A 14,562-nucleotide genomic window follows, 5' to 3' on the forward strand; every position below is an offset into this window, starting at 1 on the left:
GCGAAACAAATGCACCTAAGCTAAAGCCACGGAATCTGACGTTGGAAGTTATAGCGCGGGTTATCGTGAAAATAAGCGAGAGGTTGTAACGTTATAATGAACCCTTTCGAATGATACGTCGTAACAATACGTTCAAGTAACTCTCGCATTAATACGCGCAAAGCAATAGCGTTTATTCAACTCTACGTTAACGAGGCTGCTCGGTTGAAAAGTTATTTAAAAGCGCATTTCGCTGGCTCGGTTTGTTTCTTCATCTTCAACAGATATTAAACGAGTCATGTAGATGATTTGCGTTTCCTCTTCATTCTTTTTTTTTTTCTTTCTCGTTTCCCCTTGCCGTTCCCTGGTGGAAATTGCGACGGTGAAATTGACGTACGTACATACCCACCGATCAAGTGTCGATTAAATCGTGTGAAAGCGTGCAATTTTCGAGAATATCGTGTATTAGGGAATTTAAAACGGGTCGGTTAATTTGATTATTAGCGGTCTGATGTTGTATGTTCAGCGAGTTCCGGCGGCCCTAATGAAACCTTGTAAATTTCACGCTCGACTCTTGCAATGATTGCCTGTAATGGCCTGGGAATATCATTAAACGATTCATCGTCAGAGTAAAGTTCATTGGCATCCTGCTCCCACGGATCAATGGAGGCCTGTTTATTCCTGGTATATCTGTTTACCATTCGCATTAACATATCCTGCTACATTCAAAGCAGAACCTTCTCCATGTAATCTATCATTCTACCTACGTTCAGGACAGCGTAAACTTAATGGAATTGAAAAAAGAAAGAAAAATAGAAAAGAAGGAAACAGGGATGCTCTTCGACGCTCTAAATTTTTTAATAACACTCAATTCGTTAGCTAAGAGCTCGTTGGAGAGATATTATGGAAGCTTTCTCATGAAATGCGTGATATTATTAAAAAAAGAAAAAAGAAAGAGAGGATGTAGAGAAAATAGGAGAGGAGAATATAAAAAGGAAAAAAGAATTGAAATCCCTGGTGGGTTATTAAAGAAATCATTAATTATAAAAGATGAGTTTGTGCGTATACATGTATACATGCGCACACATACAGAGATAATTCAGAATCCTACTCATTGTTATTTGCATAACTTCTGAGCGCGATATTCGACGGCGAACTAATAATACGTTTAAAGTTCACTTGCTGTAGAAATTTCCTCCCGGTACTTTTTTTAACAAGCCGATTTATCTTGTTGTTCGCCGCTTCGTTTTTTCATCGACCCGTCAAAATGCCAGGCGAGCTTCGCGTTTCTCACCCCTTGCCTTTATGAGAAAAGGAGATAGAGCGAAGGAAAGCTAGAGAAAAGAAGAAAAACTTTGCTGCTTCTATTCGTCCTGTATCCATTATAATAATAGGTGGCCGTCGTCAGTTTCAATTTTCTTCCGAGGTATTTCGACCTTTTTAATTCGAAATTTTTATCCATCAAATTATCGCGTTAATATACTAATTTCAAACGATAATTGCTTTAGATTTCGGTGACTCTCTATCCTCTCTGTCCCTTTCTCTTCCGAATTTATTTCTAGAATATTTCAGAAACATTTTACGAATATCCCTGTAATTTCCACCGTTCTAATCACAACCGTCTAAAAGCGACATATCGACTTATCGCATCGAACCATACCCATCATCATTAACGATGGATACATGGGCTGTAAGGTGCACTTTGCGATCGAATCTTCTAACGATACTGTTTAAATGATTTCACTTAGATGCACGTAGTCAAAGGCTTTCCTATTCTGTCCTCTTATTTTATACATTTTCATTCACCGTTACTCTACACCTAGTTGTTAGCTAAGACTTGTACAGTCAATGAAACTTATAGTTCATTCAAAGGCGCTCGCGGGAATGTCCTTAACCCTTCCTCATCTATGGTCTGGGTATAACACGATGCAATGTCATTCGTGTAACGTTCTCACAACGTGAGCAACGAAAAGATTCTTTTTGATGTTATACTTTTTACGAAATAACTGATTCTTCGTTGTTTATCCTTTCATAGTACATTTAACACTCGAATAAAAAATAGTCAACCGATCATAAAATATGCAGTTAAAAATATGCAGACGATCAAAAAGATTGTAGCAAGATATTATATAGATCAAGAAAATTGCACTAAAAAATTGTATCGGTTAAGAAAATTGTATTGGAAGATTGTTGTATCGGAAGCATTAATTATATAATTGTACGATTAATCGGCGGTTGAATAAGTATTCCAATAGAGTTTGAAATACTTTCGTTGCACATTTCTGTAATCCAAAAAATTATTTAAATAAAATCGAGCCTGTGTGACAATACGTGGATTTATTTGAGATGTACGCTTTTTGGAATCGGAAGGAACTGGCTAGTAAAGATTCTGATTTCTAACCGGTTCTGCCAGGGATTCTTGGATCCTTTTTGGGATTTATGTAATTGGGTTTATTCTACGTCTTAGGAATTTGGTTCTTTAGGTTGGTTTTATGGCGTCATGGAGTACTTAGGTCGGCCCGGCTATTTTATCAGTAAAATAGACAAGCTTTTGACATTTTTGGGGCAACTTTTACGTTCGGGGTGATAAAATAGGGGCTGATAAGACGACAAGTATCTTCTTAATAGGTTTCCTATCAGTATTATATCCACTACCGTTCACGAGAATCACAACACTTCGATCGATTTGTGGTAATAACATTTGAATTTGACCAAAGTGTACAAATTAATGACGAGCTATCAATTAGAAATAATACCATCTCTTCACGTCAAATATCACTAGACTGATTTATCAGTCTGAATTATCTGTTAAAATACGTAGCAATAATATGTTTTATTATTCAATATATCTATATACTATACATATTCATTATTCAAGTATCCACATTCCTATATTCACTGCTCGCATTAACGTCAAACAATTTTTCCAACCTTCTTTGACACATTAAAACGCAAACACTACTATTTAAATGTTACATGAAAGATAAGTTTCTTTGTTATTAAGTGAGCGATTACCTTAATAACGTTCTACTTTAAACCGATTTCCTGAAAAATTTGCTTCGCCTAGTCACTCTTCTAACTAAACGAACGCACTGAAAATCAAACACGTTAAACGTGAGAGGTCAGTGAATATGAAGAAATTAATTTATCTTCTATTAAACGAAACCTATGCGCAATATGTATACACGGTGCACAAGACAAACACAAAGACTCTAGTCCCGGGTGAATTTAATTTAACCGGCGCCCGATTCGTTTCGATGATCCCGCGAGAAAATGTTTACCCTGGTGGAGGTCAGGCAAAAGCGCCGTTCTCGAGTGTCATAAGTTCTTAATCCCTTTCGTAGCTTCCAGCAGTAAACACCCCTCGACCGCACACACGCACAGCCAGCGGCGTTATCTGGGTCCCCTATGGCCCTATGGCATGACGTTCGAATTCAACACGCTTGGGATGGTCGGGACGATTAAGACTTCCGGGAGACGGGGCGTCTGTCGTCGCGGTCGTATTAATAAATATCCGATTCGCATTCAATCTGGACAGCTTGGCAATTGGCTCGTTCAACAGCAGTCAGATAGGAGGAAAGGGGAAAGAAGGAGGAAAACATACAAAGAAGTGGAAAGAGATATAAAGTGAAAAGGGGAAACGGAGGAGAGGAATAAAGAGAAAGAAGATGGGTAAAACTGAGCGTGATACTCGACTACGAAGACTAATGACACGGGGACAGGCATGAAACGGGGTGCCGAGAGATCCACTAGCATATGGGGGGTGGTTGTGTAAAAAAAGGGTGGCGTAACAAAGAGAAGGATCGCTTGTCAACACAACACAAACGACGTCCCGTAATTTCCTGACAGCATTGGCTATAGCTGGAAGGGCAAAGCGAGAGAGGAAGAGAGAGAGAGAGAGAGCGAGAGAGAGAGATAGAGAGAGAGAGAGAGAGTGGAGCCAACTCGTGGAAAACTGGGACGCCTCGTAGAAATTAACGTAACTAACGTCGAACGAAGCGTCGGAACCCTCGACCACGCGAGTTACCTATCTACCATGATCAATGGCACGTCGCATGCCGAGAAGAAGGCTTTACTCGATCGTAGGGTGTGAATTTATGGCGAGCTCGACGGCCTTGAGCGTCCGAGCTGTTTTATAATTACGCCTCGTAAACGAACCTTCCGGAGGGGTATCAGCTCGATTTTAACGGAAAACGTCAATTTCCGGCGTTTCACCTTCCATCATTGTCCCCTATCGTCGCTTATAAAACGAAACGATTAGACGTCGAATTATTGACTTGTTTTCAGGTGTCTCGCTGGAGTAAGACTTTTAGTTCACGCGAGTGGCGAATTAAGGGTGTTCAAGCGACTTTTGATTTTTATAATCTTTTCCATGAATTTGTATTATTCAATACTGTGTTTTCTTCTTTCCAGTTACGAGAGGAAATTTCCAAGTCACGTTTAATATTTGTTTCGTTTAATATTCGTTGAGAATAGAGAAATTTTTTTGCGTTTACATACGAGATTGTTCGCATATTTTCCAACAAAACGACGTACGTGAGAGGAATGTAGATATTGCAATTTTATAATTATCCCAACGTATCAAATTAACAAAAGGAACGGATAAGAATTAAAGAGAAATTCTTCACGCGTTCTCGATTCCCTTGAATCTCCTGCACCATCGTAATACGTAACTTTTAACCCGCTCGTTCCGATAAACGTTGTTACAGATTCATTTCCCGCAATGCGATTAATTGCGCTAAACAGGTTAAGTGCCCTATCGATCGGTCGAGATTTATTCTTTTTATCCCTTTCTCGATCCCTCTGCGCTTCATGTGGCCGTTTCGAGGGATGCTTCGTGTAAATATAACGTTGTTTTCACGCGGTTATAACACAAGAAAAGTGTCTGAGTCAACTTCGTTCCGTGAAAACCTAGTGTCACATTCCATCTAACGCTTAAGTATTGTTTAAATGGAGGAAATTGTAGAAATGTAGTTTGAGTGACGCTAATAACGAACCCATTCTTTGTCTCGGCGAACAGGTAGCCTTAGGGATGGGAACACGCTTTCAAAGAAATTACGATGACGATATTCTCAAATCATCGTAAATATTTAGGAAACGGTATAAGATATCGAACAAAAGTTTAACTGTCAATCGTACTATTTTTCACGTGCTTTAAAATATAACGATAAAGAATTTTCGAATAATATTATTTTCAAAAAGCGTTAATTGCTTTTTGTAGTTTTACTTTTTACATTCAAATAAATAACCTTTTAAAAACTTTGTATAATTAGATACATGAATATGATTTGAATTATAAAATTATTTGAGCTTTCATACCGAGCTTTCATACCGAAAAGTACTTCAATAGATGTAAAAATATTCAATTCGGTATGTCCGCATAATTAAATTTTAATAATGCACGTTAAAAGGCAGAAACAATAAAAGGTAATTACTTACTCGTTAATTTTTATAAATCAATGTCACATAAATATTTTAAGACAATAGCTATTGAAAAATTTGTACTCGTAGACGTACAAAGGCAATTTATCCGTAGTAACGTTAAATGTACTTTACATTTATACGATCTCTTGAAAATATCGTGCTTTATTATCATAAATGTATGAAGGTCACTAAAAATTCAACTGTGAGCTCGTTCAGATTGGTGATCTGCAAACTTCTACGTGCCAAGTTACGAACATACCTTTTGTAGTAGTGAAGCATGATATTTGTCGGACGATTGTGTCAAGTACTATGGTTTACTTAAGTATCGCAATGGTGATATTCTTCGGGAAAGCATTTAAAACAGAAATATTTGTCGTGTCACACACAATGTATAAAAACAATACAGACGTGCCAAATACTTCTCTCTTTTTTGAAATAACGCTAGATTATAGGATTAAATGTGAAATTAAATTAGTTGACCCAGATAAGTAACCACTTTTATATTGAACGCATTTAAATACATTTTTGAATTTAAGAAACGAATATTGATTATGTGTCAGTGAATGTACTTTTACTATATTATTGTATTATGTTCATAATGTATAAAGATGAGTATCGAAGTAATTATATTAATTGTAGTAATTATACGAGGTAATTATATTACCTGTATGGCATACTAAGCATTAGTTAAATATGATTACAGGGACACATCAAAATTTTATGTCATTCGTGCTAGAATTGCCACCATTTGATGAACAAAATCAGATTCTGTTCGTCTGCGAAATGTTATTCTACTTACATCAGATTATAGTTAACACAGAATAACGCGAACGAGATCAATTATGCACGGCATGATTCATCGATAATATCTTACAATGTGTTTCAATTTCCAAGAAATATTCTTGAACTTTTACGTTTCCGTCAAGCGTTCGTTAACTTTGGAAACATGATAATATTAAAAAATGTCAGTCAGACGTATCGTTTTTTTTTTTATAGAGGTTCAATTTAAGAACTTAATACGTTTTCGACGAATCCCGTTTCAACGAAATTGCGTTTTTATTTCATTTTAGAATTAAGTGCGTCTTTTTATGCAAATGCAAAATTTTTTATGAACATCGCTAAAAAGATGACATCTAAGCAGAGACTTCGCTCTTTAGGTTTTATGATAGTTGGTGTTTTATTTTGAATATTTGATATTTTCCTCCTTTTTTTTTTTGCATATTATGTACATATTATGTAGACATTTGCACACTTAACTTCTTCATAAATGCATAAATATTCACTGATGTCTCTCAATTTCCACGAAACTTCATGGATATGCATCACCTGTCTTTAAACTATACTTTACGTCTTTGAACCTAATAATTTATTCTTTTTTTCGTCGACGTCGTATTAAAGTACTCTTTTTCAGTCGCCAAACGATTTCAACATCCAAAAATCAATTAAAGCGAACTTATCGTATCTTCTCTCCTATGATGTTCAAATTGGCGCTTTCAAAGCAGTGACCCTTGCGTTTGGTCGACATTTTCCGCTTATGAGGATGAACGCGTTCCCGGTTTCAGGATAACATCGAGAAACTTGATTTCCACGTAACAAAAGACGAAGAATATCGAATTAGAAAATGGAATACATGATTGTACTTTGCGAGGCAAAAGGATCTTCCGAGGCAGTACGTCAATTTTCTCGATCCCTTTGTGCCTTCGAGAAATTCTTTCTCCTCCCCCCTATCCGAGTCTGCCGAAGGTCCACGGTGATTTGCATAAATAACGAATTGTTGAACAACCCCGAAGACGAAAGTCAAGGGACGACAAAATTGAATGAACGCGCGTCTGTCTGTGAGCGCAAGTTGAATCACGAATGCATATATTCGACGATTTTCGCGGGCATTTGCATTTAGAAAATTATGTGTAATTAGCGCGTGTGAAATGAATATGTTGCAGAGCAGGAGAAAGTTCATTAGCGGCGGAGGAATTTGCATGCGATTTCAGCCAACGATCTTTTCGTTGAGTATTTCCCTTGAAAAATTTCCAACGATCCTCGCTGAATATTATCCTGGAAACACAGCGTCATAGGGTTCACCGTTGCTCGTGTTAATTTTGCAGAATTATTAAACTACCCGCTCTCTTGCGATACTGTAATCAACTACGATCAACGTTTCTGTCTAGTGCGCGATTTTTGCGGATCGGATATTAAAACATAGCCGGTAGAACGTTCCAGCTCCGTAATACACTTTCCTGTGTTTTTCACAATTTCCTACTAGCCTGTCGGTGAAAAACAGTCGGTGAAAAAGAAAAGTAAGATATCTGTTCTGGAGGATTTGGAAGCCAACGAAACTCTACTTGGGCAAACAAAGTTGCTCGATGAAATTTAATATTAATACAATATTAATATTTCGTACATGGTTAATAATACATAGAATTTTCCTATAGTAAGTCGTTAATAACCTGTAGTTGATGCGACACTAAACTCCAATTTTAGAAAGAAGTTTTTACAATTTCGACTTTTTATCTAAATCTTTCAAGAAAGGAAGAAGTAGTAGAAAACCCTTTCTTACCGGATGGTAATAACACGGCTATCGTACTTCTGTTACGAATAAAAGTTTCACAGCGTCGACGGATAAAACCTCGAAGTTTACGATCTCAATCGGAAGGTTTCCGGATAATTAAGTAGAAGGAAAAAAGGCGGTGTGATTGCAAAAGCCGTACGAGAACTATACACGCGTTAAAAGCGTGCAAGATAAACGCATTATCATCCGTCAACATACGAGGCTCGCACGAAATAAGGTTTCGCTTTGTTGATCGAATTCGTTGTAAACCAGTCGACACGGTTGAACTTCCTTCGGGATTTTAGTCGCGACAAAGTGACGGATAAATTGGATTTCCTTCGTCTTACTCTAAAATGCCATTAACTGCGTTCCGTTATCTTGTTGCTGACTCGAGGGAGAACTTACAAAAAAAAAAAAAAAAAAAAGAAGAAAGGAGGAAACAAGAAATAGCAAGAAAAAGGAACATCTATACGGTATCTCGATACGCGACGAGGTTCATTAAATTTTAATAAATCCACGGCCGCGGATTATCGAGTTTCGACGTCATTAAATGGTACGCTTTGTTAGACCGTAAGTAACGGACCCTCTTCTCGATCGGCTCATCATGCAGCGGAATTACAAAACGGAATGCATAAGATGGTCTAAAGAAATCCAGAGGTATTCGGTTTCGAACGGTGTACGAGGCATCTTAAAGCTACGCGATGCAAACTCAGCTAGCAACTGGACGAGAGGGTGGAACACACGAAAGGTTAGCATCAAAGCGGTGAGACTCACTTTCAGCGCGGGGATGTGGTACACGGTTAGTCCTCAGTGGGACCAGCTCTTTGCGCCGAAATCGGGTAGTCCTTAAGAAGATGTAGTTCGGTCTAGTTCCAGAGTACACAATTACACGGTAGCGCAGGATTAAGTCGAGACGGCGAAGCCGAGACGTTGAAATCGGCGAGAATTTAACCCTCAAAGGAGGGCCGCAATCGGGGATACATGATACCCCCGTATTCGGGACTTACGATCCACACTGGTCTTTAATGGAAAATCCTGGCGAGTTCGCAAATGGCACGGCGTTAACCACTCAACAATCACGATTTTTACTGGAGTCACTCGATCACGATCAGATGTTGCCTCTTCTCGTGACGTAATTTATCCGAAGCGAACAACGAGAATGAGACAGAAAAGAAAGAAGGAAACGACAACGGTTCCTTTCTCTCAGTCAAAAACACCAAGAAAAAACTTTTCCTTTCTTCCAAACGATCACTGATTCACAGCTGCACATTCACGATACACAGAAGAAGCAAACTATCACTGAGAGGATTTTACGATGGATTTCTCGTACTTACTGACGGATATACGTCGACGAACAAGTCTCAACTTTAGTGTTCCCTGATTCACGTTAAATCTGGCAAAGAAGAAGAGCTTCTCTTCTCTGACGACAAAAGTGTGTCACGCGAGGAAGAAACCACCACCACAGCGATCGAACGATTCCACCGCCGTAGTCGTCGTTGGGGTATCAGAGGTCTCGTATAAATGTTATCTCTTTATTTCTCTCTCTCTCTCTCTCTCTTTCTCCACTCGTTCGTCACTCGGTTCGTTGTTCGTTGTTCAGCGTCGTGAGAAGAGCTTATCTCTCGCGCGACGACGTCCTCGGGCCAAGCACACACACACGATAGGGTCGTAAGAAACGGAGGAAGAACCGAACGAGCCACGGATGAGATATGTAAATCCGCATGTATCGTGATGTGTCACTGTGGTCACACACCGATTTGCCCACAACGAACGCGTCTAAGCGCGTACCTGTGTGCGTGTTTACGCGTACTCGCGAATCAAGTAACGGGGCCAGAGACGCGGCAACGCGACGCGTTCGTACTTTGCTATTTTATGATCCGTCCCTCCTCGTCGATGACGAACGAACGCAGGTGTTTCTTTTAATCAGGTGAGCACACGTCGTTACTCAACGACGCACGTCGAAAAATTCTACCCAGAACCGAATACGCACCAGCCCTAGGAGAGACCCTTAGGCCGGATCCGCGGAGTTTCCTTTCACCTCGATTTTCGGTCCCTTGCCACCCCCGCGCGAGTTGCACAGGCGCGAACCGCTTTCAGAATTTCCGAGGCTCGGGTACCGCGCACGTCGAAAGAGAGGGGAGCGCCCTCTCGCCGTTGTAGGAGAGACTGCTCGAAGAGGGAGAAAAGGGACGTTGGATATATCCTCCGTGTAGAAGAAGAGTGGAGGGACTATAGGGGTTGTTTGATAGTAGGGGTGAAACGTTGGTGAAGGTAGAAAGTTCTCTTGGTTGCCTCTACTCTGTCGTGGAATAGGAGGAAAGAGAGAGAGGGAGAGTGAGAGAGAGAGAGAGAGAGAGAAAGAGAATTTCCACTCTTCCCGCTTCGTGGAAATTCACATGACCAAGGGATGGAACACAGACGTGCGACACCAGGTCAGAGAGGAGAGTCCGTCTTATACACACCAGCAGTACTACGACAGACACCGTCAAAGTCCTGGGGTCTATGTACTTTTACGTATATTCGTATTCCACCAACGGTGGATGTTGTATTGGTACAAGTTATTCGTGCCGCCGCCACTACTACCACCACCACCACGACCACCGCCGCCGACGCCGCCACCACTACCACCAGCAACCACCACCACTACTATCGCCGCCGCCGCCGCCGCCACTGCCACCGCCGCCTCCACCGTCGCCGTCACCACCGTTGTCGCTGCTGCGCTGCTGGTGCTGGTGCTGATGGTGGTGCTGTTGGTGCTGGTGCTTGCTGCTGCTGGTGCTGCTGCTGCTCGGCTAAGCGGTTGTGTGGGTGTGGTGGGGTTCAAGGGGGTGGCGCAGGCGTTTTGGTGCACCGACGCATTGATCCCTGGAATTCGTAGGGACGGTGACTAGGGCCAAGCATGTGTCCACTTTCGATGTGAGAAAGAGAGGAGAAGAGGGGGCCACTCGGTGAACAGAATGAGAAGTACACGACGACGAACCTACAGGAGTAGGGAGAAAAAGGGTGGCTGTACCAAGGGAGGGGGAGAGAGAATGGAACAATGAGGTTGGAGGAGAGAAGCAACCGTTTTACTCATAGCCGGTGTCCACACCTGCAGACCGTTGGTCGTGATGCGTTTGAGGATGATGGAATGTCGGTTACGATTGAAAATCTTTTCGAGCCGGAATCTGGATCATGGTAGGGGAAACGGCCAGAAGTTTCGGCCTCGGTGTTTGACGTCCTAACTAGGAGAAAGCGAGATGATGGATAATGATGATGGATGAAACGAGATACCAGGCAGACCAAGGAATAGCGTGCACCGGTTTAAAGAATCCGCGTCTCGAGGGTAGTTTTAATCGCGTATAAAACCTCGAGCGTTCATTTTCCGATGGAAATCAGGGCTTCGCTTCGTGAAAATGTTAGTACCTTAGTTATTTCGTACGCGTCTCCAGGTAAAAGGAAAAGAAGGGAAGAAAAATCAGGAAAGCGTATGTAATTCAAGTATTATGAGATTTCGTGCCGGACTTCCAAGTTCAAATTTGTTCTTATTAAACCAGCTAGCGTAACGTTTTAATCGGTGCTCGTGAATGCGTTTGCCATGCACCGGAAGTTTTTCAAGTTAATTGCAAGTGAAACGAATTCGTCTGACCGTCGTGTTCCTTATTCGAAAGTAGAGAAAGGGGTAGGGGGTGAGAAGACGATGAATGGCCTAGCTATAAAATTAAACAGGAGTCAGAAAAGCCTCGGATTCTTTGATGGAACGATTCCATCGATTTCGTATAATATAATGTCCGATTCCGAAGTCTCGACGGTATCCTTTTCACTCGGCTGACCTCCGCAAAAATCGTTCGTTAATTAAGACGGTCGATCCCGACGGGTATAGACGAAAGAGAGAAGAGAAGAGATGAGAAGAGAAGAGAAGAGAAGAGAAGAGAAGTGAAGAAAATAGCAGCGTAACAAACCACGCCATCGGTGCTTCCCTTTCTCGACTTGGCCAAGCCTGATCTGGTGGTTTCGCCAATCCGGTAAAAAAGGTCTTTCCTCGATACCTTCACGCTCGTTTCTCATCGATTTTACGATTCGTTCGATCGTCAACGCGCATCCAGCCTTCGTATCATACCACGAGAAGCGCCGACACGGCCAATGCTTTCTATAAAATATTCAAGTCCAAGCAGCGTACAGATATGTACCAATACTGAATAAATAATAGGGACGAGGAAGATCTACGATCAGTTCATAATTCCGTTCCATTTCAAAGCTCTGATCCATTCGTCGATCTCTCTAACGAGAGCTTCGTACTCGAGAAGCGTAAGTTCCGTACGTAGGTTGTATAGGATGGAAATTTCAAAATTGAAAAGAGCAGATGAAGGGACAGGGTTAAGTACTACTACATCGTTGAACGGAACGAACGATGGAAAGAAAAGAATGCCGGGTAAATGATTAGAACCATCGGAAGAGATGGTTCTCTCTCTCTTAAAACGGTTTCTTCGTTACGTATACCGGAACTGTATCGATAATTCGTTCAACCGACTGACACAATTACTTCTTACAATTTTCTTTGAGGTTCTCGTATACCGAACGATCGTTTTCTGACGTTGACGGTGTTCCTGGTGTCGTTATCAGTCGCTTTTCTCCGAAATCAGAGCCACCAACGATCGATCGATTTAATACCGTTGTTGGGTAACAGTTATTAACGTGTACGGTAATTAGAATTACAGACATAGTATCACCGGTGATAAATTAGCGAGACATCTCGAAAATCAGCAATTTTGAAGTATCTATAAATAAATATCAACTCTCAAAGCGAGCTATTTACGAGGGTGGCAGTTAATTATTTATACTATATAAAATTATAGTATTTAAATCGTAGTAGCATTTTTTCTTGTTTAATAGTAAACAATATTCTGTTTCAGAAAATTTTAAAGCAGAGACTATCAATAAAATTAGAGAGGGAACAAAAACTTTTCATTACTAAATGACTGAGTAGTTAATAAGTTTCTACTTCGAACTGTCTATTTCAAATCGATTTTCCAACAAAGTTACATTCCTTCGTCGCGTTACTGTTGTAGCAAATTTATACGATTTGGAGAATATTATTACTACAATCGACATTTGATCCTCAAAGAACAAGTCGTACCTTAATTTAATTTCTAGAAATATATAGAATAATTGTAGTAAATGAATTATAACTGTCTTAATCGAAGTACGAAAAAGTCATTCTGTTTTGTAACTTCTTTTACACAGATACGCTGATACGGTTACAATGTGTAAGTATACTTTTGCAATGGAACCTTACGATTTTCTTCCGCATAAATTGATTTCCCGTGTTATTCTACGCGCGAAAGATGTAACATAAGGTACCTACTTTTTACAACTCATTCAATTCGTTTCACTGCCACATCGTAAACAGTTTCATATTCTTCTCTTAATCTTTCGCCGTTCTACGTTCCAATTTACTTCTAGCAAGTAAAATCGATTATTATGTATCAAAACTTGATCAAGGTGGAATGTTTCCATTAGCTTCGAAGATGCATAAATCTAGTGATATTACGAAGGGCCTTTAAACCTATTAAATGAGAAGTATTAGATTGTTTGAAATATTTCTTTCGTTTTATAAGGAAACAATAGACACACAATGTTTTTTATTTTATATTAGTTCATTGAATTACTCACGAATATAATAATAGAAATAGAACGAAATGGATCATACCTAATTCAATAAAATAATATAAAACAGAAATTGTTGTTCATCTATGAAACGAAAGAAACTTTTTGGACAACCTAATAGATACGATAAAACGTTTAACGAGGTTAGAAACACAAAGGTTTAATCTTTTCCATTATATTATTTAATTCCTCGGAACCGAGTATTTTCTGCGAAATATACGAAAACTTTGTTCGCCATGGACGAACTTATTTCACAGTTACGAATAACTCGATTACGTACATTGCCACCGATCATAGATACGAGATACGTATCTCAACATTTATAAGCTTAAAAGATTTTACTTCGTTTAGCAGATGGAAAGTTGGTCATCCATGGCTGTTGCGGTTTCGACAACTAATTGTAAGTAGCAATTAAAGGGACGTCGAAAGACGAGATTGAAATGGAAAGGCGACGGTGTTTCAATTTACCTCGACGCGCGACGATCCTTTTGTTCGCATTATAATGGAATACATTGATCGAAAGAATAACGCGTACACGTGCTCGCAACCTCCTTGAAAATTGAAATACACTCGAAAATTGGGGAATTTATTTCCTGGCAAATGAAATGCCATTTTTTGTATGTATTTTGGCGAGACGGAATAACGATTAAAAAAAATAAACAAAAAAAAAAAAAAAAAATAGAAGCACGAAGAAGAGAAGAGAACGGGGACGGAGGACGCCACTTTTATGTCCGGGGCCGAAATCAATTTTTGCATAGCTGTAGTCGAATTCGATGTTCCGTACGCGTGTTCATCAGTCCATTCCACATCAACGAATGGTGGAAAAATCGTGAAACCTCGAGTTCGTCGAGGCGCGAAATCTAACGAACAAGCAAGTCGCGATATGCGATTCCAAAAAACTTAAATGTCTTTTACATTTCTTCACATTCGAACTATTTAAACCTCTTGTAACAGAGAAGGAGAGGAAA

At 40.0% G+C, this 14,562-nt stretch overlaps 1 protein-coding gene across 5 annotated transcripts in view; it reads right to left on the bottom strand.

Moving 5' to 3' along the window:
* LOC126919880 (hemicentin-1) overlaps positions 1 to 14,562 on the bottom strand; it is a 111,983-nt gene that overhangs the window by 90,614 nt on the left and 6,807 nt on the right. For 2 of the 5 annotated variants that reach the window (XR_007711805.1, XM_050729545.1), the window contains exon 1: positions 8,723 to 10,081. The exons of 1 other annotated variant lie outside the window; for it this stretch is intronic. The gene's annotated coding sequence lies outside the window, so the exon portion shown is untranslated. Of the gene's footprint in view, positions 1 to 8,722; positions 10,089 to 10,410; positions 10,560 to 14,562 lie in introns of those variants that run through there. 2 more of the 5 variants (XM_050729547.1, XM_050729549.1) reach the window with 2 other exon arrangements.

The sequence above is a fragment of the Bombus affinis genome, chromosome 8, assembly GCF_024516045.1.
Source record: "Bombus affinis isolate iyBomAffi1 chromosome 8, iyBomAffi1.2, whole genome shotgun sequence".
NCBI classification, from domain to species: domain Eukaryota; kingdom Metazoa; phylum Arthropoda; class Insecta; order Hymenoptera; family Apidae; genus Bombus; species Bombus affinis.